The 25854-nt window shown below is 42.4% G+C and overlaps 1 protein-coding gene across 8 annotated transcripts in view; it reads left to right on the top strand.

Moving 5' to 3' along the window:
* Positions 1–25854, top strand: part of GRB10 (growth factor receptor bound protein 10) — a 150367-nt gene that overhangs the window by 96091 nt on the left and 28422 nt on the right. The window lies entirely within an intron of this gene.

The raw sequence follows: 25854 nt of genomic DNA on the forward strand, positions 1-25854 counted from the left end.
ATTTGTCCAAAAGATTGCTAAAAACATCAGACAGCTAGGTTACCACTAATTGAAGTCCATCTTTGTGTTGCTGGTATAAACTAAGAACTGGTTGGTAACTTAGGTTATAATTTCTGGTTGTGTACAAATATTTTGGAAAAAGCATGCAATAATTACATGTAGGTCACTGCAATGCCACAGGATATTAGGCTAAAGTATCTTGTGTGAGTCAATGAAGCTTTCAGCTGTAAAAATAGGGCAAATTTCTCACATCCCCCCTCTATACAACCCAGGCAAACTTCCAAATGGCAGTTTGATGTACCAAAATTATTTACTCTCTTCTAGCAAATTAAATTCACAAATGGGTATGAATTAATGCCATTCTTTTTTCCAGATTTAGTTAGCCTTCAAGGGAACTCCTGTAAACAAACTTCTTAGTTTTAATTGGTTTAATTATGTGTTACAGTGCACATTTTTTAAAATTTTTCTTCCCGTAAAACTTTTTTATTGGCTCTTTACAAGACAAGGGTGTTGATTTCTGAAAGAGAGGCTGTATAAAAATACAAACTTCTGTATAATGAAAACTTCATGTACAAAGTTAGAATTTGCATGTGTGACGGCAAATTTTGTACTTAATACTGCAGTTGAATAACCTTTAGCAACAAGACATTTTGAAAATAAATACTGACATCGAGTTGAGTCAACAGGACTTTACTTTCTTTAAACAGGCCAAATACCATAGCTGGATTAATATGGACAATCTCTTAGGGCCAACTTTAAAATATGCATTTTCATGGGTATCTGTCATGATATGTCATGTTGTTTCTCTCAAGGCTGTCTTTGAATCAAGGCTCCTAAGCTAAATAAATCAATCATACATAGATTGTTCTGTGGCATGTTTAACTCAGATGCCTTTTTTTAAGAAAGTTGCAATTGCGTTTGGGAAAAATTGGGAAGTATCAGGCCTCTGCTGCAGGGCTGTAATCTAACTGTATGAAAACAGGCCTTACATTTCCTTGGGTGCCCCTCTCATTTGGAGAAATAACACTTTCCTGAACTAAATGAGCTAGATTTGATGGACAGTGTAGGAAACACGTTGCACTACTTGTTGTCTTGTCCCCTGTGTCATGCGACCATGTCCTGTTACTCCTGAAGAAATAAGGGGTGTAAGCTCACGTGGTTTTGAAAGTATCATTTCTTCATTACTGAAGAAGAGAGTAATGAATAACTGAAGACTAACGAGTCTGCTGGACTATGCTAAAGACAGGCAGTCCTCAGCGCTGTAAGTGCTGGGCGACCTGTAGGTCTGCAGGCTCTTCTGCTGGACCCCCATGTGCAGTCTGCCAGGGACCAAAATCAGCATGGAGTCAGAGCTGCTATTTCTCCTTCTGCATGTCTGTTACAGCAAGAAGCTTGGTGGTAGAAAGAAATGAGTCGCTTTGTTCTTGCTTTTGGAAAGTGCCAGAACAGTAGTTACAGTCCCAACGTGAATTACTGGAAATATTAAGGACATCTCATGCTCAAATCCGAAAGTATGTTATTTGTTGGGATTTTTTTGTTTTTAATGACACGAACCTGGCCCTGCTCCCAGGAGCATTTTGGCTCCCTACCCACAAGTGATGCTCCGGCAGCGGGAGTGTGCTGGGAGGAAGGCTGTGTGGTCAGGACCGACAGCAGTGCGCTGGGGGACGCGTTGCCTGGCCAAGGGTCGTCTGGCATGCTCCACAGGACAGGACTGGCCCAACCTGAACCTGCCCAGCTGCACGTGTGCTGGTAGCCCCACTGGGTGTTCAGCCACACAGTAACTCTTGCAGTTGTTTTAAAAAGCTGGTTTACAGTAGTAAGGCCGCTGCAATTAACCTTTAGGACTGCCCTGTGCTGCAGTAGCTGTGTATTAGTGCATTCACACTAGATGAATCTTAGTTATGTGTGCCCTTGCACATTTTTGTTATGCAACGTTACTCTTGCTATATTTTATTAATGGCACAGTGAGAATATAATTTAGCGGCTCTATGCTTTGATGAGGAATTGACAGAATTGAGAAGCTATCAAGCTGAGAGTGCAGGGAAAAATGGGAAAACGTAACAGAGAAATTTAATTCTCTCTGTGTCTAGCGAAGCAGGCAGGAGTGGGTTTGGATGTAAACAGTGCAGTAGGGAATTAAAAAAGAACAAACAACTACGCTGAGTGATTGTAATTATACTGTAAGTGAATGGTTGAGATGAATCAGAGATGTCATAACTTCACACTGATAGCCTTTAAGGAGTCATTCAACATAGTGGGAGTAGCTATGCAGAGTCTTGGCTCTGCTTGTGGTCTGTGCTGTCTGGACTCTAGAAAAGGTACTAAAACCAGCTCTGAAAGGAACCCCAGAAGAGTCATTGTAGTGGGTGACTCCATTCTGAGGGGTGTCGAAGGCCCCATATGCAGACCAGACCCGCATCATAGGGAAGTCTGCTGACTCCCTGGGGCCCGCGTCAAGGACCTCACAAGAAGACTCCCCTCTCTAGTCAAACCCAAGGACTATTACCCTCTTCTGTTTTTTCAGGTAGGTAGCGACGACATTAGCAGGAGAAGTATTAAATCAATGAAGAGAGATTTCAGGGCCTTGGGGAAACTGATCAAGGGGTCGGGGGCACAGGTTGTGTTCTCCTCCATCCCTCCAGTTGGGGGGATGGATGAGGATGAACACCGAAGAACACAGCAGATGAATTTGTGGCTTCAAGATTGGTGTCACCGTCAGGGCTTCGGTTTTTTCAATCATGGGTTGGTATACAGGGCACCAGACCTCTGGGCATTAGATGGGATGCACTTGTCCCAGAAGGGGAAGAGGATCTTGGGGCAGGAGTTAGCTGGGCTCATTGAGAGAGCTTTAAACTAAATTTGAAGGGGGAAGGGGGCAAAACACCAGCCCATCTGAAGTGCATGTATACCAATGCACACAGCATGGGTAACAAACAGGAGGAGCTTGAAGCCATGATGAAACAGGAAAATTATGATGCTGTGGCTGTCACAGAAACATGGTGGGATGCCTCCCATGACTGGAGCGTGCCAGTTGATGGCTACAAGCTCTTTAGAAGGGATAGACAAGGTAGGAGAGGCGGTGGGGTAGCACTGTATGTTAGGGACTGTTATGATTGCCTTGAGTACAAGTGCGGTGAAGAAAGGGTGGAGTGTCTTTGTGTTAGAATCAGGAGGAAGGCCAAGAGGGCAGATGTTGTAGTAGGAGTCTACTATAGGCCACCCACCCAGGACAGAGAGGTGGATGAAATATTCTATAGGCACTTGGGTGAAATCTCACGATCGCTTGCCCTTGTTCTCGTGGGGGACTTCAACTTCCCAGACATCTGCTGGAAATACAACACAGCAGAGCGTGACCAGTCCCGAAGATTCCTGGAATGTGTGGGGGACAACTTCCTAACACAGCTGGTGAGAGAACCAACCAGAGAAGGTGCCCTGCTAGATCTCCTCCTTGTGAACAGAGAAGGACTGGTGGATGATGTGGTGGTTGGAGGACGACTAGGGCACAGCGATCATGAAATAATAGAGTTCTCTATTCTTAGAGAGGCCAGGAAAGGGCTAAGCAGGACTGACATCCTGGACTTCCAAAGGGCTGACTTTGTCTTGTTTAGGCACCAGCTTGACAGGATCCCTTGGGAGAAGGTCCTGAAGGGTATAGGGGTCCAGGAAGGCTGGGTGCTCTTTAAGAAGGAAGTGTTAATGGCTCAGGAGCAGGCAGTCCCCAGGTGCTCTAAGAGGAGCAGGCGGCAGAGAAGACCACCCTGGCTGAACAGGGAGCTTTGGCTGCAACTCAGGGAGAAAAGAAGAGTTTACAGCCTTTGGAGGAAGGGGCTAGCCACTCACAGTGATTACAAAGAGGCTGTGAGGCTATGCAGGGCAGAAATCAGGAGGTCCAAAGCCCAGCTGGAAATTAATCTGGCTTCAGCAATCAAAGAAAACAAGAAATGTTTCTATAAGTATGTCAATAGCAAAAGAAAGACCAGGGAGAGTCTCCATCCCCTGCTAGACGCTGAAGGAAACTTGGTAGCAAGTGATGAGGGGAAGTCTGAGGTCCTTAATGCCGCCTTTGCCTCACTCTTTAATAACAAGACTAGTTGTATTGAGGGAATCCAGCCCCCTCAGTCAGATGATAGAGACTGGGAGAACGACCCCCCCGCAATCCAGGAGAGAGTCAGTGACCTGCTACATCACATAGACACACACAAGACTATGGGACCGGATGGGATACACCCGAGGGTGCTGAAGGAGCTGGCTGGGGTGCTCGCCAAGCCGCTTTCCATCATTTACCAGCAGTCCTGGCTGACCGGGGAGGTCCCGACAGATTGGAAATTGGCCAATGTGATGCCCATCTATAAGAAGGGTCGGAAGGATGATCCGGGAAATTACAGGCCTGTCAGCTTGACTTCGGTACCCGGGAAGCTGATGGAGCAGCTCATCCAGAGTACCATCTTACAACACATGCAGGACAACCAGGGGATCAGGCCCAGTCAGCATGGGTTTATGAAAGGCAGGTCATGCTTGACAAACCTGATCTCCTTCTACGACAGAGTGACCTGCTTATTGGATGAGGGAAAGGCTGTGGATGTAGTTTACCTTGACTTTAGCAAGGCCTTTGACACCGTTTCCCACAGCATTCTCCTGGCAAAACTGGCTGCTCGAGGCTTAGATGATCGCACGCTTTGCTGGGTAAAAAACTGGCTGGATGGCCGGGCCCAGAGAGTTGTGGTGAACGGAGTTAAATCCAGTTGGCGGCCGGTCACGAGTGGTGTCCCCCAGGGCTTGGTTTTGGGGCCACTCTTGTTTAACATCTTTATTGATGACCTAGATGAGGGGATCGAGTGCACCCTCAGTAAGTTTGCAGATGACACCAAGCAGTGTGGGAGTGTTGATCTGCTTGAGGGTAGGGAGGCTCTGCAGAGAGACCTGGACAGGCTGGAGCGATGGGCTAAGGCCAAGTGTATGAGTTTCAATAAGGCCAAATGCCGGGTGCTACACTTGGGTCACAACAACCCCCAGCAGCGCTACAGGCTTGGGGAGCAGTGGCTGGAGAGCTGCCAGTCAGAGAGGGACCTGGGGGTGTTGATTGACAGCCGGCTGAACATGAGCCAGCAGTGTGCCCAGGTGGCCAAGAAGGCCAATGGCATCCTGGCCTGTATCAGCAATAGCGTGGCCAGCAGGGACAGGGAAGTGATCTTACCCCTGTACTCGGCACTGGTGAGGCCGCACCTCGATTACTGTGTTCAGTTTTGGGCCCCTCACTACAAAAAGGACATTGAATTACTCGAGTGTGTCCAGAGAAGGGCAACGAAGCTGGTGAAGGGTCTGGAGCACATGTGGTACGAGGAGCGGCTGAGGGAACTGGGGTTGTTTAGTCTGGAGAAGAGGAGGCTGAGGGGAGACCTCATCGCCCTCTACAGCTACCTGAAAGGAGGTTGCAGAGAGCTGGGGATGAGTCTCTTTAACCAAGTAACAAGCGATAGGACAAGAGGTAATGGCCTCAAGTTGTGCCAGGGAAGGTTTAGACTAGATGTCAGGAAGTATTTCTTCACAGAACGTGTTATTAGGCAGTGGAATGGACTGCCCAGGGAGGTGGTGGAGTCCCCATCCCTGGAGGTGTTTAAGAGTCGGGCTGACATAGCGCTGAGGGATCTGGTGTAGTTGGGAACTGTCAGTGCTAGGTTAACGGTTGTACTAGATGATCTTCAAGGTCCTTTCCAACCTATATGATTCTGTGATTCTGTGACTCAAGGTGTGAGTTCAGGTCAGCTTTAGACATTTCAGATAGAAACCTTTTTGGACCTTTGCTACCCAGTAGGACAGACACAAGAAAGCTCCTGCTCATAGGTTAGAGCCTCTGTTGTGTATCCTACATGACCTTGCGGCACCATGTTGTTGACAGCAGTGGGTAGGCAAGTTGACCACGAGGTCCCTTCTGAAGCAGGCTGAGGCAGCCCTTACAGAGCTGCGTTGGCACCTACGGCTGAGCTGATCGTTCACGGTGCTCCCCCAGTAGATGCTGTGGACATATGTAGTGCAGGACTGGGAAGACACCCAATTTTTTGCTTGCTTGCTGGCATCTACTTCTAGGGACGGAAGGCAAAGCCAGTGTTTAGTTTGTTAATTTCCAAACCATCAGCAGAGTGGTTGCTTAAGTATCAGGAGTAATGCTTTTTGTTCACAGTAGGAGAAAGGCTTCTTTGGGCTTGCTGTAATTACCTGGACAGTGAACTGTGCCCATGTTTAAAGTGGAAATACGTTTGAAACGTCTGCCTTCACTTAGGTGGAGTTTGTGTGTGGACACACAGGGGAAGAATGAACTTGTAAGTTCATTGCTGTGGTAATGGAATGTTTATGCGTTGCTCCAGAGCTTGCAGATACGGTTTTGTTCCATTTCCTAAACAGAGGGGATGTTAGTGGGAATTCAATAACATTTTTGCATTAGAAGAATACTGCTGAGTTAATTAAATCATTGTGGGATGAGTTTCAATTCTCTGTGCTCTTGATTTATAGTCTCCTTATTGCTATCAAATTCTTATTGTATTATTCTTTCTCCTAATAGGAGTGCAGAATTACTGTACTAAAAAGTGATTTTGTCTAATTAATGTAAGCACCTTCAATCTTTGCTTCAGCCTGGCTGTAATCTGAACATCACTTACAAAATTTACATAAAAGCGAGTTTAATCTGGACTTGTTAAAAGGCAAGCCATCACTGATTCATAAAAGCTACATGTCATGTTTCTCCATTGGCATTAGGATTGCTTATTCTCGCCAGTGGCAGACCCCGCTGCTGCCAGGGTTACTGGAGCTGGTTTCTCCTGCTGCATTTCAGGAAGCAACAGAGTTGAAAATATCTTCGTTATGCTTCATGCCATAAGTGTTTGGTTTTTCTCCTGTTGCTGAGGGGGAAATGAAGAGCACTCGGGAGCAAAATGAGTTGACTGTCACCTGGGAGTTTGGATGTGAGATCCCATGTTGAGCATGGGGAACGTGGATAAAGCAACTTTGTCTCGGCAGACCTATTACCAGTGAAATCTCATTAACAGCAAAGCAAAAACTGTTCTGCAGGTTTTTATGGGGGGGAAAGTGGTGAAAGTGGGAAAGACCTTTAAAAGCTGTATTTGTTTCTCACCAAACAGGTGCCACTTTAAAGTGCTCAGATCTTTCCAGTTACCCCTTTTATCTGCCTAGACCTCTTGTCTGGCCAGAGTGAGGAACTGCTCTGCCTTTTGGGGATATTTATATACGGACTATGAGGACACCCCTTTACCCTGCGTGCTCAGGGTGTGCACCACCTATCCAGACACCTGGGAACTGGTCCCACTGGCACCTGGCACTTGCTGAATGGCCCACACCATTGTGGGCGGCATCGGGCTCGCTGACACGTGCTCAGCAGCCACAGAGGGTCCAAGTGTGAGGAAGTGGCTTCCAGCACCGGGAGTAGAAACATCTGTGCTCTGCTGCCTCGCCCTGGGGTGACCTTGCACACATGTTCCTCCTCTCACCTTTTAGGTTCACCTGTAAAAATCACATTTCCCTACTACCCCTGCCAGAATAAGTAACAAGAATAGGAACAAGCCTAAGAAAAAAACACGACTTAAAAGAAACCTAAAAACCAAATGAGGTGCAAAACATGGAAAAGAGAATTCTAAGCTAAACAACGGTGTCCTGACAGTAAAGCACCAGGATTAAATTTTACAGACAATTTGCCCTTGGGCATCTGTGAGTCATTTTTGAACTTGTCCTTGCCTGCAAACTGTTAAGAGCAGCTAATTACTCTGAAGTAACTTGCTTGTCAGTGTTGCTGATCATACTTATTTTCCCTATTTCTTACTAAAATCTACTGAAAGCCAGCCAACTGCAGTATTTCCAGACCTTATAAATAGATTTACAGATATTTGCAGCAATTCCCATTCCCCAGGTTTTTGGTTATGTAGAACAAGCTATAGGTGGGATCTTTAAGCGTCAGGTATCAGGTAAGCGGTTTTAGCATTGAAAAATACCCATTGTGCTTCAGTTTGAATGCTCTTCACTGAGTTGTCCCAAACTCCAGAGTACTGTTATGTTTAAGTGTTTCAAGTGTGTGTATGGATATATATATATATGGATATATATATATGAGAAGATCAAAAGATTGCTTGCATACCTTGTAATGGATTTATGGAGCAGCTTGAAAAGAAATAGACATTAAATATATAAAGATCACCTTTTCCTTCATTAGGCAAAGAACTGAAAGCTAATGTTACAGAAATAACAACATCTAGTCATGCAAATAAAACCTCGTATTTGATATTGTCAAAGTATTTTTCTGTATTATATGCTGGTTTGTTCTATGGAATTTTTTTCCCATGGCTGACCTTTGAACCTTATTCTTTAACAAACTAGCTTGGCAAAGCTTTGTAAAGCTCGTTCAAGTGAGGCTGAGCCTTGCTTCTTGTGTTACAGCCTTGTCAAATGAGCATTCTCTGATCAGCAGACTCAAATAATGTCCGGCAGAAAAATGTCCTTGCTATGCTTGATGTTAATGTCATTCCACTTGAAGCATTTAAAAGGTCCTAAATATATTTGAGAACCTACTATTAATTTCCTCTTTTGTCTGCTTCACGAGAGAAGTCAAAGCTGGGTTTTACTCCTGAATGTGGATCCAGTCAGTGTTTTAAATGCTATTTGATGAAAGTTCTGTGTATGCTTTTTCTTTATCTTTGAGCATACTTATCCATCATGATTTGCATCCCAGTCTCTTGGGGTTTTTGGATGCTTTTTTGGCGTGGGGTTGTTGGGGTTTTTTTGACTGCACAGATGAAAAAGGTAATCTGAATCCCAACTCTTGCATCATCTGCAGAGAGAGGCTGTCATTCCAAGGGGAGTGGAGTGCTCATCAGCTGGGGGGGCAGGAGAGCACCGCATTCATCTCCAGAGATAGAGAATGTATATTTCTCACCATTTGTACAGTGTGACACATTTCTTAATATTTTCTAAGATATTAATAAGAAGGGAAAATCAGGAGGCAGCCAGCTATATTTGTGCAAATGTACCTTCAGTGTAATTTCCCTTTGCTCTCAGTGAACATTTAGTTCTGCGTTATATTGCATGCAAGTTACAAATGAGCATTTGCTTACAGGCTAATTAAGCATAGCTTAGAGCAGTACTTAATTGCAACACTTCAAGCAATACAGAGGAACTTCAAGCTGATCGGGCTAACAAGAAATTAACTTTGTGCTCTGCCCAAGGTTGTGCTAGCTGCTGTGTCTGTAGGGTTTCATTACCACTTTCCTTTTCTTACGTGCATGAACTAGCACTTGGGCAATCTCCAGAAGTCATTTTTTGTCTAGGAGCAACCTTAAGGATTTAAACTATAGCAGGAAATTCTGCAAGTGAGACAGGGCGGGGGCATGATGGAGTCTTTCAGTGGGTAGGGAAATTGCTTGTGCAGCAGATGATGACTTTGAGTGTCTCGAGCAGTTCATCCATTGAACAGATGTCCAAATGGGTCTAAGTTGAAATATTGCTATGTTGATGTGTAACCATTAAAATGAAAGAGCTGAATGAACTTTATAGAAAGCTTTCTATATGTTACTTTTATCCCTTAAAAATAATCTAGTAGTTCTGAAGATGGTTAAATAAATTTTACAGCCCTGTAAACATGCTCCCATCAGTTTCTCCTCTTTGCCTCTTCCTCAAGCCCTCTCTAACATGCAGCTGTAAAAGCTGTGGTGGTGAACTGATTCTTGTCTAGCAAAATGGTTGTGGATGATGTGCATGCAAAGGGCTTGTTCTTCCCCTAAGCCAGAGTCTTGGAAGTGCTAATTGTCATATGTTCAAATAGCAGCCATTAAGAAAGGGGAGACCTTACTAAAATTCTGGCAAAAATAATACCAAAAAATGTTTAAGTGCTAGACATGATTCACAGTGGTTGTATTTGTTTGAGTTTGCAGCAACGTCTGCTTTCTACATAATTTAGTTCATCCCTACTACAATTATGTCTTTTCTGAACGTTAACTGCAAAATATCTGGAGGTACAACTTACCAGCAATATCTGAGTATGAGGACTGACGGAGTGTAGAGGAATTAGTTGCTTTTCTTGGTGGACTGTTTCATATCTGTATTTTGAAATCTAAACATAGGGAAGTAGAAACTAAAATTTTTTTCTCTTGAATTGTGTGACAATATTTAAATAGAATTTTAAACCAGTAAGGTCTCACTGAGTTCAGGAAATACATTAGAAATATTTGAAGAGAAGGTATTTAAAGTCTGAGTTGATGGTAGCTCAAGTTGCTTGGCTTAGACTTGTTAATGCAGAACTCTGATATGAAAGGACTTCTTCCATTATTTGTATACAAACCCACTTCTGTCAGTGCAAAACACAGCTAGTTTTCCTGCAGTGACTTAGCAGATCTTTTGAAAGGTTGTTGAAAGAGTATTTCTTTATGCCAAGTGATTCTTTTTCACTACAACCATAATAAAATATTTTGGGAAGGACATATTTCACTTTGCATAACATGGTTGCAAGTTAGGTTTGTATGCTGCAGCTGAACTACCAATATCTGGAATTAAGAACCTGTGTTGATTGCATATTGAACTGTAAAAGGCGTGCATTAATGCAAGACAAACTTGGAGGTCTTTATGTATAACAGACAAGCAGTAGGAATGGCCGTGCTTTTCATATTATTTGCTATTCAGTAGCTTTTTTTCCCTGCTGGGAAGTGGCATGTAGACTAATGGACATACCCAGCATAGTTGTTTTTCCCAGCTATAGGCAGCCCTTTTTCGAATCTTAACTTGCAAGAAGTGGATATGACAATCTTTAACTTTGCAGGAGGATACGGGGATTTCTTGCTGAAGATAATCTTCACTTTTTTGTGTCCGACTTGATATCGTGAATGGTTGTATCAACGGTTGGCTTGAACTCAACGTAGAAGTCACACATAAGCTCTGACACAGAGTTGGCTTTAATCACGCTTAGGTTATCATACCCCTGCTGTCAGATTAATTTGAGATAATGTGATAGTCCCAGTCTTTTACTGTTCTTCTGCTCACAGACCTCTTCAGGTAGCTTCTTGCTTTGTGTTAAAAACAACTTAACAGCAAGTGCTATTTTGGGAAGGTGTTGCATTCCACATTTTGCTTGATTAGTCTCGTGTCTGACCAAGGGACCTTTGAGTGTACTCTGCTCTTCCCCACCCAAAGTTAGGGTGCTCCATGCAGGGATAAAAATTTCAGGGATAAGAATTGTGTCTATTTGCCTCTAAGTTTATTCTGTAGTAAAATCAAAACAAAACTTTCTAACAAATACCACTACTGAGCAAGTCATAGGTAATACTTTTTTACATTCCCTGGTCTCTTTATCGTTATATGTAATATTAGGTAACTACTTACTGTAGTGTCAAGAAATGTGATCACCTTTAAACAGCCTTGGGTGGGATTTGTGAACTATGGTTATATAAAAATTACATCTCTCATTTAGGTTGCTTGTTTGGGTATCTCCAGTCAGTAGTGAGAGAGAGTACCACCTTTTGAGTACATTCATGGCATCTTAGGGCAGCAAAACTACAAATGATAAATTGCACTGAAGTGCCTCTTTCTCTTTCCACTGACCATGGTAGGAACCTGAACAATTAGAGAAGACTAGATGTGTTTTGAGGTAGCTAGTGACAGCTGAAATGATTGCCACTTCTGTGTAGTTTGGGTGGAATGCAAACCAAACCTTGCACTAGGTAGTGATCTGTGATGGAGAAGATCTTTTCCTTCCCCTAAGTTACCAAGCTGTTTTATTAGGACCAAATCTGGCTTTGTTTCTGAGTGGGAATTTTTTGCTGACCATTTGCCTGACTGGACAACCTCCTCATCAGTTACTCCTCCTAGAAGAAACAGCAGAGTTGGTTTATCTAGAGAGATGCTGGCAGCTGCAGGGCTGATTTTTTTTTTTTTTTTTTCCCCATCATCTGTTAAGGGTCTGTGAAGAATGATTAGTTTCTAACTGCATTCTTGTTGTGCAAATTAAAGGCAGTGCTCTTCCACATGTCTCCTTAGAGTTTTAACTTCAGTGTTCAGACATCTGAGGTAGTCATTTTCAATAGATGAACATAGATAAGATTTGAGGAAGGAATACAGACTTTAATGGACAGATACTTTTAGCCATTGGTACTTGATACATGATAGTGATGCCAATTCTTGTGAAAATGTTTTTTGAGGAACAAATGGGTATCTGGGAGGGGCAGGGAATACCTCTTCAAGAGGCAGTAAGCCCATAGGGGACAGTAATAGCACGAGTTTCTAAGAGGGTTGTGGAATTGGACCTCCATTTCAGAAGGTAAATGACCTCTGATTTGCCTGCTGATTTTTGTAGAAGGCAAAGCTACCCTCAGCTCTTGTTTTGAGTAAACCAAATGCAACAAATGTTGGTTTATGAGGAAGAGGGTTAATTTCCCCAAATTATCTTCACAATGACAAACAAAGCCATTAGCATGTCTCTCTGTTTTAGTTAAAAAAGCTGAATTTGTCATCTCGAGGTGATTTCCCCATTGAACGCTAGAATGAAGCTACCTGGTAATTTATCTAATCCAGTCTGTACACATGGAAAATAATGGTCTTTACAGAGAAGGTTAAGCCATTAGGCTTAACACGACACTGTCCGTTGAAGGGAAATGTCTCATATGAGACCTAGAACAGGATGCGCCTTCTCACTTATTCTTTAAACACAGTTTTCATGGTATAGCTTGAGTAAGTTCATGCACTAGCTATTTTGTTACGCTTTAAGAAGTGAAATTTGTAAGAGTGTATAGGTTGGCAAAGCCTCAGCTAATGTGAGCCAAGCAAACTTGGGTTGTTTTCTGTACAGCTGGGTGCACTGAAAGAAGAACCTGCAGAACTCTGGCAACAAACCCACAAAACCACTTATTTCTTACAAGTTACACTTTGGGTCTGATCAGTGTCTGTTATGTTGAAGGGTGTATGAGCAACAGTTGAACTGAAAATAGTTTCAGTACAGAGTATTTTTTTGTTAATACCCTGCAGCTAGCCAAAAATTTTTACTTTTGCCATGTGTAATCTTGTGCAACAAGATGGGGGAGTTGTGGAAGAAGCAAATGTTGTGACACTTTTCTACACTGTACAAAAGGCAAGATAGATTTTTCTCCAATAAGAAACCTTATGGTGGTTATGCTAAGCCACCATCCGATGACACAACCTTCTGAAGCTGGAAAAGGCAATAAAGTTTTTCTCATGTGTAGAATTATATCTACGTGATTGAATAAAGAGTGATAAAGAGTGACATTTGCTGAGTTTGTCAGATTTGTGTTGTACGCAGTTAGAAATGCAGTAATAATTATTAATAGCTAATAATGATTATTATTGCCAGTTATAATTATTGATGCAATATGTTTTAAATGGACACTTTTTACTTCAAAATAAATTAGTTTTGATGTGTAAACTATGTACTATGTATTTAACCGAAGAAATTCTATATGGTGATTGAATGAAAGAAGTAGGTGTTGGTAATTTGAAATCTATAGAATGAAATCTGCATGTATGTTACTAGTTTACATAAATGAAAGACTGCAATAAGCATATAGTCTAAAGCTAGTGGATCTTAGTATTGAGGTTCATACCAAAATGAAGCGGGGGGTGGGGAGGGCATAGAAAAACACCGTTTACATTCATATATATTTATTTATAGTGTAAAGTTTTGTCTAGAAGGGACTATTAAATTATTATGTTGCCCAGGATCCTAAATTGAGATGTTTACATGTCTTCTGTTAGATGTTGATCTAAGTTGTACTTTTGCCCTTTAAGCCTAGCCTCCTTAAAGTTGTTCTTATATAGCTGGGTCTGTTTGCCAAGTGCACAACGTTTTTTTAAAAATGTTTTATTTTGGATGGGAATGGAATTAACTCACTCATGGAAATAGAAACTTCAGAATAAGAAAGATGTCCAAAGGTTGATCTACCTTCTGCCAGTCAATCTGGAAAAAAAAAAATGAGCTTGTGAAAAGGCAAAATAAACCTGACATCAGTGCCTTTACATTCTCTTTCAGTTTCTCTGTGGTTCAGTTTAAGAAGGTTTCAATGACCTAGATTTTTCTCAGCATAATTCTTGAAGATCCATGATGTAAATACAGAGCCATCAAAATCCTTTTAAAAATTGTCATTTGTGCCAGGATGGAAATAAAGTTACTGGTATCTTTGCATGGTGGATTTCTTTAAATTACTGCCAATAGTTTAGGGAGAGGGGGAAGGGTAAGAAGGGAGCATGCTTGAAGGTAATGACTGTTATGTGTTATCTGTAATACATAAAAATAGAATCAACTCCCTTGTCATTGCCTTTATGATTCTTGGAAGTGGTTGATTTCTCCATAATCAGCTACAGTAGTAAGGCCACTGTTAAAAGATTTCCTGTTTAATAACATGCTGAATTGGTTTCTAGGGAGCGTCTGTTGTCTTAAAGAAAAGATTCGCCCAATATTTGGTCTTTTCCTCTGGGGATCTTTTTCATATTCATTTGCCTACGCTAAACAAAGTAACTAGGCATGTGAGTTACTTGGATGTAAATGTCTTTCTAATACAGCTAATTATTTTAAATGTTTAATGGCAGCCTCCTGAAAATTGTTGCATAAACTTTTCAATTAGGGAGAAGGCTTGTTGATTGCATTTGTGCAAGATGCTTAATTGGGTGGACAATACAGAATAAATACCTTTGGAAATTATCTCAGATTACCTACTTTTAGGAGGATGCTTATAGGGACGAGAAAGCTTTGCTTCCAATCAAGTTCAAAGATAAGATAGCTTAATTGGAAGCTGACTGTGCCTTGACAGCTTCAGAGCAGCAGTGACTTCCATGTAAAATAATCTGAAGCAGATGCTGAATGAAGAAGTAGCATTTTCTTTCATGCAAGCTTTGGCATCAAATCTCTAGCATTATGTTATCTAGTTCTATATCAGGAAGCATTTTTAAAATTGTGACATTGGTTTCAGCACACTACCTCATATTTAGACTTACACAGTTAAATTCATCAGCCTTTGACAAATGGACTTGAAGTGTTTCTGAAAGACTTAACTTAAAGGGAACTTTAAACCACTGTGGCGTGGCCTGGGAAAATACTGATGAAAGATCGTAGCAAAAGGCCCATTTAGAGTTCCTAAACTAGGATCAAACTTCACTAGGGGTTTTTTTTTATGCTTTTAGTTAATATCGTGGTATTTATGTAACTCTGCACTATTTGTATAAGAGATTACAGGCTAGAGAAACAGACTGCCAGAAACCTCATGAAGTTTAACAAGGGCCAATGCAAAGTCCTGCACTTGGGGAGGAACAACCCCAGGCACCAGTACATGCTGGGGACCACCCAGCTGGAAAGCAGCTTGACAGAAGAAGACCTGGGGGTCCTGGTGAACACCAGGTTGAATGTGAACCAGGATTATGCCCTTGCTGCAAAGGCGGCTGATGATATCCTGGGCTGCCATAGCAAAGCATTGCCAGCAGGTCCAGGGAGGTGATTCTTCCCCTTTATTCAGCACTGGTGAGGCTACACCTGGAGCGCTGGGTCCAGTTCTGGGCTCTCCCATACAAGAGAGACATGGACATACCAAAGAGAGTCCAACAAAGGGCCATGGAGATGATTAAGGGACTGGAGCATCTCTCCTATGAGAAAGGGTTGAGAGAGCTGGTACTGTTTAGCCTAGAGGACACAAAGCTTGGGGGCATCTTATGAATGTATATAAATACCTGAAAGGAGGGTGCAAAGAGGACAGAGCCAGACTCTCTTCAGTGGTGCCCAGTGACAGGACAAGAGGCAACAGGCACAAACTGAAATACAGGAGGTTCCCTCTGAACATCAGGCAACACTTTTAACTATGAGTGTGACCAAGCACTGGCACAGGTTGCCCAGTGAGGCTGTGAAATCTCCATCCTTGGATATATTCCAGAGCTGTCTGAATGTTGTCCCAGGCAACAGGCTCTAGGTGACCCTGCTTGAGCAACAGAGATGGACCGGATGACCTCCAGAGGTCCCTTCCATCCTCAACCCTTCTGTGATCCTGTGATCATTCTCAAACTTTTACAAGGGAAATAAAAAGTTAAAGGCATGATTATTTTGAAGTATATCATCTCTGTGTTACATCTTAATATTAAGTTTGGAATTATGAGGATAAAGCTCACTGTTAATTCATTTATAACTACTGAGTTCTAAGAAGAGTAATCTGTTTACTTGCCTAGTCTGTGCTGGCATTATCAACGTAATCTATTTGAACATCTTGTAAGAATTCTGTTAAAATTTACTTTATGAGGGGATTTCTGTGTTGAATGTTTGAATCTTATTTGACTGTTAACAATACTGAAATTAAGCAATGGCAATCAAAGTATACCTAAATATCTGTTCTACTTCATACCTCAGCAAAAATAGAGAGGAGCCAGTCATCTGATTTATAAACGCTGAGAAGAGACGAGAGCAGTTAGAAGATGATCTGTTCTCATGGGAAATCCTCAGCCTTGGAGGCACTAAAAATGAAATCACTCAAATGCTTATTCAACTAATCATAAGGGATAGTACAGCTTTAGAATGAAAGATTACCAGTTGGCAAAAAAAAAAAAAAAAAAGATGATGGAAAACATTTAAGGGCTGTGAAAACAGGTTTATATGATTCAGTGAAGCTTTGCACTGAAATCTGTTTGAGAAGTGGCAGTGGAATACTGATAATGATGTATCTACAAAGGTGAAAGCCTGGTCTGGGAGTATGATGTGAATCACTGAGGGGGGGAGGGTGCATTGGTGTCAGGGTAAGAGGAGCTGCTTTCAAACAGGTAGCTGTGTTGGTCAGCAATACAAAGCAACACTTAGATCTCCATGCTGTGACCTGAGATGGGAGATGCAGAGGGCTGACATGTTAGTCTTCAGGAACGGTCTAAGGAGAGGAGTTGCAAGAGAGGAAGGATGAAGTATTACGTGGTATTTCAAATTAGGCTGCTGAAAGCAGTGAGAAGAGGCTGTTACTGTTCAGAGACAGTTACGTGGCCACGGGTCCTTTAAAGCAACTTGTGTGCATGTCTGATGAACATCTTATTTGTTGTAGCTTTAGCAAAGTAACCTTTTTAAAAGTTGGAATGAAGTCTGCAGACTTCCAGCTGAATAATACCGTCTATAATGAGCTAACTACTTCACTTTTGAGCCACTGCTGCTCCAGGAATTACTGCTTGGAAACCTCAGTACACCTAGACGATAGGGGAGAGCTTCTAGAGGACATTGTAGTGAGTAAGATTGTATAGACGACCATTTAGTTGCCTTTGTTTCTCAGCTTTTGGTAAAAACTAGCTGAATCCTTTCAGTTCCTAATAGGCTGTGTTCAGATACTAAGCTCTCTGTTTCTATAATGTCATGGATTGCTTGTTCGGCATCTTTTTAATTAGTGACATTTTATTTAGTCCAAATTAAATATGCCAGATGTAGCTGATTTAGTGGCTAACAATGATGAGTGAGGGGAGGGAGGGAAAGCTAACATTATATAGCCGTCTGTTCTCAGGGAAGTTGGTGGTGGTGGTGTTTTTTTTTTTATTTCTAGTTCCACAAGAGAAGTTGGAGTGGTAACCATGGCAGCAGGGAATTTGTCCCTGTAAGCTAAGCAAAGGGTTGGGTTGTGTGGGTTTTTTTGTGTTTGTTTTTTTGTTTGTGATGCCCCTCCTAGGAGGAAGGGGTGTGCAAAAAATGGTCTCAAGCAAGCCCTGGAGAGGGAACTCAGAAATAGATAAGTTAGAAGCACTTGCTGTGAAGTTAAAACTCATGAGTTGGTCCTGCTGTAGCATGCACGGATGGATGGGTGCAGCAGTGAATCAGAGCAGTGAGAGATGTGAAAAATTTCTTGGTAACTTGGATCTCTACACTAGGTGTTTTGGGGTGGGTTGGTTAGACACTGTATAATAATAAATCTCTTGTATGCTTGTCTTTGGGTTTTTGCCAATATTTTTCTCACTTTTTTTCCCACTGAAAATGGGCAATTCTTAGCAGGTTGGAAGGGAGTGAGGTTTACGTGGGGCTAGAGAGAATATCCAGCTTAGTCATGATGACATAACCCCAAATTTTGCGTCAGCCCTGGAAACTTTTGATACATCGTTCTTCTTGTATTTGGAGAAAACCATTGTTTTCCTCTGATACCTAAATTTACCAAAAATTAAACAGCAGAGCGGTTCTATGGAGCAGATTTCTATTAAAGCAATTACTGAAAATGAGAATTATACGTGGCTCGGGGAGAAGATAACATGAGCCCTCTTCTCCCATTGACATAACTTCTCCTGGGCGAAGATCTGCAGGGGGTTAATACTGGCCACACAATTGATGCGTGCACAGTTGCACAGAAGTACTCTCCCAATGCGAGCAGCTCTGTTAAAAGCATTTATTGTGTGCGTGTGACAAACTGACCCATAAAACATCCTGAACGTTGCAGGCAGCAACAATTAGCTGATACTCACTGCTTGAAATCACCGGCTTCCAGAGCCGGTAGCTTGGGAGACGGAAAGTTAAGGAATATTGCTGAATACTGTACAGCGAGGAGGCAGCTGACGGCTGGACATTAGGGATGCTTTGCCATGCTGCTGTAGTTAAGCCTGTCACCCACTCGTTATAAAGCACCCCTCTTTTATTGTCAGAGGAGTATGAACTCAGGCCTACTGGGAAAACCTATTGTGGGTTGCAACTGATGCTATCAGAGTGCGGGAAATTTATATTTCGAAGGTGTGCTTTAGCTTTTGGGATTTCAGCACACAGAGGCCATTAAGGCTGTGAGTTTCATAGTGTATTTATACTTCAGGTTCCCATCATTAAATGGTCATCCTCCCTTGAGTGCCTGGAGGTTATAGCCAATGTTAGTTAGTTGTCTTTCTCCATGTTTTGCCTTTTTTTCCGTTAGTTACCATTACCTCTTTCACTGCCCTAAGTTGCTCTCATCTTCGTATTTTCACACTTTGGTTGGTTGTAGCCCTGTATTGTGTATCTATGTGATATACTGTACTTGATTCTTCTCTGATCAAGCTATGCATATTAAGTTCGTGTAGTTTTTCCTTAAAAGTTTAATTTTTTGTTTTAGTTTCCACCTCCCCCTTCTCTCCCGGGAGCTTTGGCATAACTGCCTGGTCTGGGATGTCAGTGTTGGTTCATCGGGATGTGGAGGGGAATAAAGGGACTCTTGTAAAAACTGATAATTGATTTATTTTTTTTTAATCTAGTGCACCTCTATACATGTTGTGAAAACTCTTTTTATCCTGCTGTTGTCAATTCTGTCAAGACTTGTCAGATCCAGGAGCTGGGGCTTCAGCTAAGAACCTGTTTTCATTAATTTTTTTTAATTTATTTTAGCCTTCAGGGCTGTGGAGAATACCTTAGGAACTCTGTACTTGCAAGCACCAGGGAACAAACTCACAAGTCCTTAAGTCCTTGGCTTTTTCACTCCTTGTGATTACTTTTTTTGGGAGGAGGGAGGAAGAAATAAGAGCAGGAAGAGAGTCTATCTTTGTCTTCCTTTGTATTGAATTCTAAGTTTGTAATTTCTGTTCAGTTTTGCATCTTATGCTTGCTTAGATTCCTTTGCTACCAGACTAGGTAAATTGGATTGCAGTTGTTCAAGACAAATTTCATAACTACCGGTTCTTAAAATAATGTGTTTGTTTTGTCATGTCTGGACATTCCAAATATAGCTTATTTGGCATTGTCCCTGATTGCTGGGCTTGTTGTTTTATTTTATTTCTGTTATTACATCAACCACAGTCAAAAATCCCAATGTCCCATTATATCAGATAAGAGACAGTCACTGCCCTAAAGGTTTTTCCCATGCATTAAAAATGCACATATCTTCAAATCCTAATCCTCAGTTTCCAAAGGCACCTTTGAAAGTGGTCTCTGATCCCCTTCCTAATAATACGCAGCTGGACTGTTGCATGCAAATAGAGGGCTGGAGCCGAGTCTTAACTACATATACAGCCCTTAATAGCATTCCTATTTGCTACTCTGTAACCTCTCTGTTCCTTTCCCCTCAGAAAAGCATGTAAGGGAAGGGAAATTTTGTGGACTACTCATGTAGAAGTTGTAGTTGGACAATAGTAAATCAGAGCGAGAAGCCAATTGTACATTGCCAGACCCTATGCTGAAATGGCTTTTTGGCTCATAGGGTGGCCTGGGCACTCAGATGGCAAGTGCCTTAGCTGCAGTTGCTGCAGTGTCCTACTGGGGAAGAAGGACCCGTCCATCTTCAGGACCTGCACCATTTTTCTAAATCCTCTGGGAAGCTGCTCCCTGGAGCCTTGTTGCACTGTCTGCCAAACTTCAAATTAATGTGGTTCTTGTGGTTGAAAGCCTGTACAGCAAGGAAGATGTGGTAATAATTCCTTTTCTGCAGAGTAATTTATAATGGCAAAACAATTTAAAATACTCAGTAACTAGCTTGGTTACTTAAGAATTTTAATCAAGAAATTATTATGGTTTTTCTTTGTATTACCCTCTCTAGAGTTGTTAGTGACTTAAATTGTATTTGCAAGAACTTTTCTACTAAACCTTTCTCCTGGAGCAAATTCAGACAATAAATAATGCATTCTGTAAGCACAGCTGAGGAAGATTGCAAACTATCTAGGGATAAATTGCACAATAAAATATATGAAAGATAAAGGTTAATGCCAGCAACACCACTTAATGTCTTTCATTACCTAATGAAAGGAGTGTAACGGTGCCTGTAACTATCTTTTTTTCCGTACATAAAGGATCTCAAAACTAGAAAGGATTTTTGCATGAAAAGCAATTGCTGTTGGGAGGAGCTGTGTGGAGAGAAGGGAGCTCATTTACAGACTTACAATCAAAACTAATGGTAAATGCTGGGTGGGGGAGGATGAAGGCGAAGAAGATGATGTAAGCTGTCAGTGCGGTAAGCACAGGAAGAGTCTGGACCCCCAGATTCAGGACTGGGTGAGCTGGCTGTTGCTGGGCTGCCTTCCCACTGGTGTGGACTGGTACTGTGTCAAAGCCTATCCAGACTGCTTCTCAAGCTTTCTCTCTTCCAGCATCCTGCAAATACCCAGAAGCTTCAGCAAAATTCGTAAAGGCCTATTGTTAAAAAATCTTAAAAGGATTGAAAATTAGTCTTTCTCCTTTCTTTACCTAAAAATGAGAGGCAAACAAGGAATCAAGCGGGAAGACATGAATGTCAAATGATTTATCTGAACATGAGCGTTAAACCAAAGTTGGAAAGAGTGAAACAGCTTTTGGGGATACGCTCACAAAATCAGTGTGTTGTCTGTATGTAGGCATGTATCACTTAAAAGTGCATTCTGCTATTTATTTGTAAAATATGGAAATTATAGGGTAGCAACTTACAGTTTCCAAACCTTCAGCCTCTAAGTATGTGAGCACATGTTGGAATAAATCTTTTGTTCACACAGGCAATGATTATGTCTTGAAAACATGCTCCGTACAGTCTTTTCGTAAAAGTACATTACACAGTTCACACCTTTGTATGTAAACAGCTGAGATTTTTTGAAGCTTCAATGCAGTTGCTATACAATCCTAAACCTATACAGAGGCATCAGTACTTTAAGTTTTGAGAAGACAAACAGATAGTGAATATAGACTTCATCTGGTGTCTCCATAACAAATAGCCATTTTCACATGTAGTTTTGAAAGAGAGGAGGAAAAGCTTTGGCTTGTTTTTACAATATTCGAGTTTTAAACTTTAATAGTACCCCAAATGTGCTTGTTGTATGTGTTTTTTCAAATGTGGTTTGTGCATATGCAACATCACACACTTTGCTTATTTTTTTTTTAAGCTCAAGTGTCAACAGTTGCAGTGTGTAATTATGCCAATAGCGCAGAGAGACATGTTTGCTTGATTAGTCACCACGGCCTGAATTCAGCCAATATAGCTTACGGCATCCAGCTGAAGTCCAGAGTCAGGAGCCTAGATTCCCTCTGCAGCTAGCAGAGACACACAAATGCCTTTGGCATGTGCTTTAGATCTAAAGTTATCCCATCTCTCTCCCTTAGCTTCAGATGGAATTTAACTCTCTAAAATTACCTGGGGTGAACGTGGGCCTGGGCGTTCATACATGATGGGTTTGGAAGCGCTAACCCTCCAAATACTGGTGCTGACTTGATTCTGCCCTGCCCTTCTCTGCCCATGGTGCTGTGATTCCCAAAACCCGTCTCGCTGGTATGACCCTCACAGAGTTCATGACTTCAGCACTGGTGTTTGATGACCACTGAACATATGATGATTCTGTGATTCCCCTTCGAGTCAAGTTACTCCTCTGACTCTTGGAAATGGGTTTAAAATTCAGTAGCCCAGCAGAGAGGGACAGAATCAGGGTTTTGTAACATGGTCAACTTAAGTCCTTTTTTTTTTTTTTAAGGTTACTGTTCTGAATATGAAAGTCAAAGACTAAGATCTTGATCTTACAGTTGTTCTCCTTTGTTGTTCGTAGGCTTTCAAATGTGTACCTAAATATAGTATATGCCAGAGGAGAGAGTTAATGTTGCTATGAGAACCTTAACCTCAGCATTTCCTAGGGTTTTATGTTTATATGTAGGAAAAAAATGCAATGATCAAATAACTCACCGTTGTTTTTCCTCTTATAACGAAGTATTGTCTGATGCCTTGTATATAAGTGATCCTATCTGCAATGTATTGCTGCTACTGCTGCTGTTTGAAGAGCTTTTTTCCTGCACGAGCTGTGCAACAGAGGAGGCAAAAAGAGCCGTCGGGTTGACCTATATATTTATTTCATTGCAGCACTTGAAATTCCCATGTCTTATAATGCTGCCTTAAAGCTGCTGGGTAAGTAAGGGGGGACTGGCTGGTGCTCCAGTGTGTAGATGTGGTTGAGAGAGTTGCTTGCCTGTCAGGTGTGCACAGAGCATGCTTAGAGGCTTTTCTTTATCAAAGGTTTGCAACTTTAGGAAGCAAACCCTTCCTTTTTTTGTTACCTCTTCAGCTAGGCAAATAGCAGTTCAAGGGTAACCTGCATGAAGAGCTTGAGTCTTCAGCATCTTTGAGTTGACTGATCCTAACTGAAAGCTTCCCCATTCCTCCAGGGACACTGACTCTGCTCTTGTGAGCCCATGAGCTTTGAGTATAGAAAGCTTTCGGAAAAATGATCAAAACAGGGTTCCAGTGAAAACAGCAAGTACCTGCCTGGTGCATAGGTGCCTTCTGCAATAAATCACTCCTTCTGCTTGCACAAGGTACATGCATTTCAATTCAATTTTCTTTCTATTTACATCACTGATGGTACTGTTCTCGTGTCTGAACAATCTTGATGAGTGAAATCAGGAGGTGAAAGTCAAAACTTGCTGGACTGATTTTCAGTTTGTACAGCTCTTGGTAACGACTCTTCAGTGTATTTTAATGGCTTTATGTGATGTCTCTGATCTTCATCTCTTATAAAGGGAAACTCTTGATGAACTAGTGTACTGAAACCTTTTATCTATTAGATTTCAGTCAGAGGTACTCTCTCCTTATACTTAGTTTGGAATCATATTCCAGGATAACAAAGGTTGGTTTGCACTGATACAAATTACACCGTGATTCATTTCGGTTTGTAGAATGCAAATTTGGATCTGTTTGTTGCTGAAGACTTTCAGCATAACATCATTTAAAAGTGTGAATTTTTATGATAATTGTATACAGTCATAGGTTTTCTTTTGCAGAAAAAGGAAAAAATAGCACAAATAGAAAAGTGGAGAAGCAGCAATGTGACCGTGACACAAATGGGGGGGCAGGATTTGTCCTCATTCCTAATAATGTTTGCATTACGTGATGCACACAAAATACTGCAGTGAGGAACTGAGGCTGGAAGATGAAACAGCCATGAGGGTACTCAAAATATGCAACCCATTATATGAAACCACTGAAGTGATGAATATTAACGTTCTTTTAAATTTTTAATTTTTAAGTCTTTCTGTCTTTCAAAAAAGGAAAAAAAAAAAAAAAGCTTGGGGGAAGGATTCTTCCCAGAACAATGGTGCAGTCTGTTATCTGCTCCTTTGCACTGTAAAGCACTGAATGTTCAGCCAATATAGTGCTCTGGTTGGCTTAGCATTCTTAACCTTAATTTTGAATAGAAGGTGCCTTGTGCTGCTGACGTAATTAGGGCCTTTTGTAAATCACTGTTGCAGGCAGTCTGCTGTTGCATTTCACTGCATTTCTCGGAGGGATGCAGGGCAAAATGTCAGACTAACTTTCTGAACCCATCTTCAGGCTGTTTGGAGCATTTTATTCAGAGTGAATTCTGCTTCATTTTCCTTTGTAGATAGGGAGCCCTTAAAAACTTAAAGTAGGAGATGCTTCCTTGAAAAAAAAAGAAGGAAAAAAAAAAAGATAAGAAATGTGAGAAGGTTGGATTTGACTTTCTTGACTTTAATTTAAAGTCCTCTCTGTGATACAGGAATATTGTTACCTGCCTCTTTCATCACAGAAACTGTCAGAAAGTTTGAGCTGAAGCTTTTGTCATCAAGCTGGTTTCGTGTTTGTGGTTATACGTCATGCTCTCAGCACTGCATTGCGTGGGGGCATTAAATCCCCTTACCTTTTGCCTAAGCCTCTTAGGGACCGTTGCACCCTTGCCTCCGCAGAGGCACAGGGTTTCATCTCACTTCTGTCTCTCTCCTGTCCTCTCGGGCAGGGTTCAGTTCAGGCCATTGCATCCCCTTCTGATGCAGTCTTTTATATCCGTGATGTCAGTGGTGATACACGGCCTTGCGCTGTCCTTGATAGCAAACACAGCACTATTAATAGTCGGTGAAGTTAACTTGCTCATTTCTGCGCTCACGCTGTCCACCCACTGCCTTCCAGTCCCGGGGCTTTAAAGGCACCGTTGAAAACCCCCTCGGCTGACTGGCCCTGCGAATGAACGTACCCCTGTCCCGAAGTCCCTCCCAGTTGTGTGGGAATAGTGGGGTGCTGCCTGCAGGGCCTGACTCACGGGAGGAGGCCACGTGGCGCTACAGCGGAGCCGCACACCGGACAACAGCCGTTGTGTGTCCCGTACCTGCTTGGAGATGCTGCTGCGCACCAGGAGAGCTGCATCGGCTCAAACTCTGGGCAGGGAGGGGGAGGGTGGGACACCTACCCCTGACCCCTTCACTTCATACCGAGAGAGCATGGCATGAATGAGCGTCAAAGACAGCTGCAGCTTTCCTCCAGTGGCCGTACTCTGTCAAGTCTTCAGGTGCTTGGGAGCAGGGAAAAGTGTGGTGGTTGTCTTGCGGTGCTCTTTTTTTCCACCTGCATGGCCTTGAGAGGCACCTTCAGCAGATCAGCTTTCCCTCTCTTCTGGGATTTGGCAGTGACAAGAATCAGGTGCAACCCATCCTCTATCGCTGCCTTGTCCCCAGCAAAACCGCGGGGAAGGAAAAGAGGGGGGTTTGTGCTCCAGGTGTTGCAAAAGTGGCGATTCCGCTGGCGTATGCCTGGTGCAGGCTCCCGGGGGAAGGCTGGGGCAGAGGGCGCAGGGCTGTGCTCCTCGGTGACGGAGGAATGAAGGAATGATGTCACCAAATCCATCCGCAATAGTTTAGTTTCAATACAGAAAGTGGAATTATGTGCAGAGAGTAAGCCGAAAGTAGAAAGGAGCTCTTTCACCACCACCTTTGCGGTTGTGTCGCTCCTTTCCCGTCTATTGCGATAAAAAGTAGAAGAAAGAGGGAGGGGGAAAAAAAAAAAAAAAGACTCCCTCCCCCTTCCCCGCTCAACCCAAAACAAGTAAACTGGCAACTTTCTGTCTCGTTGAAGGCTGGTTTTTCGGAGCGCCGGCACGCTGGGAGGGAGTGAGGGGGTAACGCGCGGCTGCGTCGCGCTGCGACCTGGGGCCCTGGTCACGGAAGGGAGAGTTGCCCGC

Source organism: Strix aluco, chromosome 1 (assembly GCF_031877795.1).
Source record: "Strix aluco isolate bStrAlu1 chromosome 1, bStrAlu1.hap1, whole genome shotgun sequence".
Classification (NCBI taxonomy): Eukaryota; Metazoa; Chordata; class Aves; order Strigiformes; family Strigidae; genus Strix; species Strix aluco.